Here is a 6,000-nt window from a genome sequence, read left to right as displayed (position 1 = left end):
CATCTTTCTCCTTCCTTTTCTCCTACACCTTAAATAGGGCAGATCCAGTTTCTGTATATCCTGTAGCTTAGAAATTTTGAGATTCCTTTTTAAAATAATTTGTAGTTCTAAAATTAAAAGTTAGGTAAGAAAGTAAATGTTAAGAATGAGAAAAGAAATCAGAACAAATTATAAAATTTTAAATTTTACAAATTTATAAATATTAAACTTATTTTTTAGGTATTCTCTACACCCATTGTGGGGATCAAATTCATGACTCTGAGATCAACATGTTCTATGAACTAAGCCAGCCAGGCACCCCACAAATTTTTAAAAAGATTTTGTTTATTTTTTTATTTGAAAGACACAGAGAAAGAGTGGGGTGCCCGAGTGGGGATGGGGCAGAGGCAGAGGGAGAAAGAATCTTAAGCAGACTCTGTGCTGAGCATGGGACCTAAGGCAGGGCTTGATCTCATGACCCCAAGATCATGACCTGAGCTACAATCAAGAACTGGACAGCCTTGGTGGCTCAGTCGGTTGAGCGGCTGCCTTTGGCTGGGGTCAAGATCCCAGCGTTCTGGGATGAAGTACCACATCAGGCTCCCTGCTCCACGGGGAGCCTGCTTCTCCCTCTGCCTCTGCCTGCCTGTGCTTTCTCTGTCTCTCTGACAAATAAATAAAATCTTCAAAAAAAAAAAGAACTGGACACTTAACAGTCTGGGCCACCCAGGCACCCCTTGAAGTTATAAATCTTAAACAAAGATAGTTCTACAAACATAACAAAATGCAGAAAAATAATATAATATTTTTTATTAATAGCCTGGAATTTCTAGAGTACCTTTTTCCCTAAATTTTCTTTCCTTATAATTTTACATTTCTGATTCTTGGAAGATTAATCCACAAGTTATCATTTAGCTATGTATATATCAAGCTTATTCCTCTACCACTACCTCCACCAATCTATATAACCTGTAGTGCTGGGTAGATGGGACATACTCACATCATGATACAACCCTAGGCTCTACAGTTTTCTTGGAGTCAGGACAGCAAGGATAATTTCTAAGACCTTTCCTACATGGGGGCATGCTAGAAAGAAAAATTAACTTCACAAATGGACTATGAAACACCCAAATATATTCCCCTAAATACAAATTAAATAATTTCCTCAACTCAACTGTCCCCTTGCCAAATTCCCAAAGTATCCAGGACTATCCAATGCTGCCTGTCTTGAGAAGTATAGCAGAGAACACATAGAAAAATAAAGTGGCCAATGATTATTTTAACAAAATACTTAAAAATTTTTGACTTTTATATTTTAAAGAAGTTTCTTAAAAGGATAGGTATATATATTAATACACACATATATACTTATATATATACTCCCATATATACTTATGTATGCAGCGGGTATCATTGTAAAAACTAATAAATTAAAACACTGGTTGCCTCTAGGGATAGGAAATGGAAACTAGAGGATGGCAGGTGAAGGACAAGGAGATTTTCCCTTTCACTGTCTACATTCTTATAACTTTGTTTTTCTTCTCTCTTCTTTCTTAGAGAGAAAGCACGTTAGCAGGGGGAGGGGCCGAGGGAGAGGGAGTGAGAGAATCTTAAGCAGACTCCATGCCCAGCACAGAGCCTGGCACAGGGCTGAATCTCATGACTCTGGGATCATGACCTGAGCTGAAATCAAGTGTCAGACGCTTAAACGATGGAGCCACCCAGGTGCTGTTTTCTTTTCTATGTACATTTATTACTTATTCAACTTATGAAACAAAAAATAAATCTGTCTTTTAAGATCCAAAAGGAAAACACAAACTATTAAACTAGGTAGTGAACTCTCCTTACACCTGTTCCTGCTATTTATTTTTGTTTTAATTAAAAAAAATTTTTTTAAAGATTTTATTTATTTATTTGTCAGAGAGAGAGGGAGAGAAAGAGAACAAGTAAGCAGAGAGGCAGGCAGAGAGAGAGAGGAGGAAGCAGGCTCCCCACCGAGCAAAGAGCCCAATGCAGGACTCATCCCAGGACCCTGAAATCATGAACTGAGCTGAAGGCAGTGGCTTAACCAACCGAGCCATCCAGGCATCCCCTTTCTGTCTATTTATAAACTAGAAATGATACTGCTATGGTCTAAATGTTTAGTTCCTCCACAAATTCCTATAATGAAATCCTAACACCACCCCCCCCCCAAATTAGCAGATAGGGTATTGGGGAGGTGTCTAGGTCATGAGGGTGGAGTCCTCATGAAGGAAATTGGTGCTCTTATAAAAGATGCCACAACGATCCCTTGCCCCTTCTACCTTGTGAGGGCACAGTGAGAAGGTACCGGCTCTGATTCAGATTCTCTTGACCAGAGTGCAACCATCCTGGTATCTTGATGTTAGATTCCCCAGCCCCTAGCACTGTAAGAAATTTCAGTTATTTATAAGCCACTCAGTCTGTGGTAATTTGTTATAGCAGCCCAAATGTACTAAGATACTTTTTTTTACTGCTATGGACTCAAATGTTTAATGTTTTCTCTGTTTAAAATTATATTGCAGTGCTTTTAAAATAGCTAGTATTTATTTTATTTGGGAAGTGGTCCCTCTTGCTACCTCTCCTAAGAGTTTATATATGACAGGTGTTATCCTCTTTAAACATTTGATAGGATTCACCAATGAAATCATCTAAGCCTAGAGCTTTCTTTGTAGGAGGTTTTTTCATAAAAAAACTCAATTTCTTCGATTGAAGGGATATTCAGATTTTTTTCATTTTTTTGTCATTAGCAGAAGTTGTATTTTAAAGAATTTGCTTATGTCATCTAAATTGTTCTATTTGTTGGCAAAGAAGATATTCATCTATTTCCATACTATACATTTACTGTCTTTAAAATGTATAGTGATACACCTTTTATTTTTTTTTTTTTTAAATTTTATTTATTTATTTGACAGAGAGAGATCACAAGCAGGCAGAGAGGCAGACAGAGAGAGAGAAGGAAGCAGGCTCCCCGCTGAGCAGAGAGCCCGATGCGGGGCTCGATCCCAGGACCCTGAGATCATGACCTGAGCCGAAGGCAGAGGCTTTAACCCACTGAGCCACCCAGGCGCCCCAAAATGTATAGTGATACACCTTTTATTCTTGACACTGGTAACTTGTGTTTTCGCTTTATTTTCTCTTGATGGGTCTACTTAGATGTTTCATCACTTATGTTAATCCTTTCAAAGAGCTTTTTGGGTTTTTTGTTTGTTGCTTTTCTGGAGTTTTTCATCAATTTATACTTAATGTAACTAGTATTCTGGTGGTGTTTAGTTTTATGACCTTACTACTTGCTGTTTGTCTCATCAGCTTTTTTTATTCCTCTGTATCGACCTAATCACAAATTTTAGGCTAATTGAATATTAGTTCTTTAAGGTAATAAGATGGTAGGTTTCCATCTAGTTTTTAGTCACCCAGCATGACAGCAACTGGCCAAAAAAACCCCAGAGAAACAGGAAATTCACTTAGTGTCATTAACTCTATCAACTAATGTTTCTATTCCCTTCCAATTTTTTATTGCTTTCGGTCATATTCCCATGCTTTCAGATAACTGTTTTTGATATTTTTTCCATATGTATTGTTGTTATTTGTAAAATGGTTTGCTTAATAGGAGATATTCTCCCTTTGTCAGGGGAAGGACCTAATTTTTACAGCTCTTATCAATTCTGTTACAATATCCTTCATTTAGTGTCTGATGAATCTAGGTGTTGAAATAATTCACTAGTAGATCTATATTTCTTTAATGGATCACTGTTAGCCCTGGAATCTAACTACTGGAGGAATCATAAAAAGAAGTTCAATCAATGATATGTGTGTGAAGTATTTAAAATGTTGGTAAGAAAATGAATAAGCATGGGGAAGGTATGTGCTATGGTCAGTGCTGTGAAGTGTGTAAACCTGGTGATTCACAGACCTGTCCCCTGGGGCTAATAATACATTATATGCTAATTTTTTAAATGTTAAAAAAAAGAAAATGAATAAGCAATATCTTAAGTGTTTCCCTTTGAACAGTTGGATTATAAGGTGATTTTTTTCTCTCCTTCATGGTCTTTAAAATTTGTCCAAATTTCTATAATTGACCTACTCTACAGTTGGAATGAAGGATATTAATTCTTTTTGAATAAGGGAATAAGAGGACACTAATATCTGCTGATCACCTATCATGTGCTAGGTATTGAAGAAGACACTGCTCCATTTTAAACTTCATTTTTTTTTTTAAACCATAAGAAAATATCTTTAAAACTAACTGTTAAGGTGCAGTTCAGAAGATAATTTACTTCCCACCCTAATTAGGTCCTTTGGTGTTTTTCTCATTAGGAGTCTTTCTGTGTCCTCCTTAGGTTAAGATTAGTAGATGAGTTCTAGAAACTCATTAATATCTGGGATATAGTAATAGCTGAGAAAAACCAATGCTCCTTCATTATACCCAGGCATGAATTTGACCTCCAGCACCCTTGGAAAGGGACAATTCCTCCCCCTTTGTTTTCCTGATGTTCTTGAGGTGCCTTAACTGTGTAGGATCTTGTCCTTTCTTCTAAGGAACAGTAATATTTTTTTATCCAACCTCATTTGATTTACCGGTTTTAATTTTTAATTCTCACTTTTCCAGAATGATTAAGTGAAAAGAGTATATTCTATAGTAGAGCAAGACTGAGCAGCGTGTGGTCTACTACAAGCACAGAACTGGAGGCCAAGCAAACTCTTCAGCCCTCAGTTTCCTAAGGACCAAAAGCAGCTTCTGTGTTCTTGCCCTAGGGCTTACCTTCAGTGCTTTCTAGGTAAAACTGCCTTGGCTTCTCTGTCCTAATCAGGGAAAACGTGATTGGATTGAGTCATGTTTCACCTCAAGTATTTTGGCCCCTTATCTGAACCAGTCATTACATCTTAAGGCAGTTGTAACTAGGACTGCCCTAATGATCTGACAAAAGACCTATTCCTTCAACATTACCAGTCATTAACTCTCCAAGACAAAATGTGACATGCCACAGCCTTCAGACAGTTCATTCAGTAGAAGTCCCTTCTTGACAAATATAATCCCTTTTCACCTTTGTTCATGACAATTTTATTTCTTTCACAGTGTCAAACTACCAATTTTTCCAAGTCAGCACTCCCTAGTTGGACTAGGGATCTTTTTTCACTTAAAAGGGAGGTACTACTATCTTTTCACTTTTGATTCTATCTTACTTTAATTGGTCTTTCTTAGAATAGTAATTTTGAGCATATATGTATATGAGCATACATACATAATTTTGAGCATATATGTACATACACATACAGTAGCAAAGATAGAGTCTAACACCTATAAATGTTTTTTTCCCATTGTTTTTGCTGCAAATTTTACAGTTTGAGGTAAAAAAAAAAACTGTTTTAATCATAGGCACCACTTTATGTTCAGTATGTATGATAAAGACTAATTTCACAAATGTGATATCATGGTGAATCCAGTGTTAGGGATATTTGCCTGAAAGCAAAAGAAAAGCAGGACACTTCGTATCTAGTCTTAAATTCTTAACTTTATTTAAGTAACTGCCAACCCAGGAAATTCTAAAACAAATCTCTTATAAAAATGGGATCTTTGGTTCAAAATATCTCTATCCTTTTCCCTCCAGTAGTTAAACTTAACACAAAACTATAAAACTGATACTACAATTTAGAAGAAGCATTTCTCTCTGAAGATTGTACTTTCCCCTGGAGAGTCTCATTAGCTAGAAGCAGATATAAGTATCTGTAACACAGTACAAAATTCTGAACATAAATAAAATGGGACATGGTTCTTGATCAACTGACTTAAAAGGAAACTAGGCGAATGATACAGGGGAACATAGGAAAACTATGCTGACAGACTCGAAAAATAGATGACAGGGGTGCCTGGGTGGCTCAGTCCTTAAGCGTCTGCCTTCGGCTCAGGTCATGATCCCGACCGAGGTCCTGGAATCGAGCCCCGAATTAGGCTCCCTGCTCAGCCATTAGCCTGCTTCTCCCTCTCCCACTCCCCTGCTTGTG

The sequence above is a fragment of the Mustela putorius genome, unplaced genomic scaffold, assembly GCF_011764305.1.
Source record: "Mustela putorius furo isolate JIRA1106 unplaced genomic scaffold, ASM1176430v1.1 tig00537350_pilon_pilon_pilon, whole genome shotgun sequence".
NCBI classification, from domain to species: domain Eukaryota; kingdom Metazoa; phylum Chordata; class Mammalia; order Carnivora; family Mustelidae; genus Mustela; species Mustela putorius.
The sequence above is the reverse complement of the archived record's forward strand: the minus strand, read 5'-3'. Positions refer to the sequence as shown.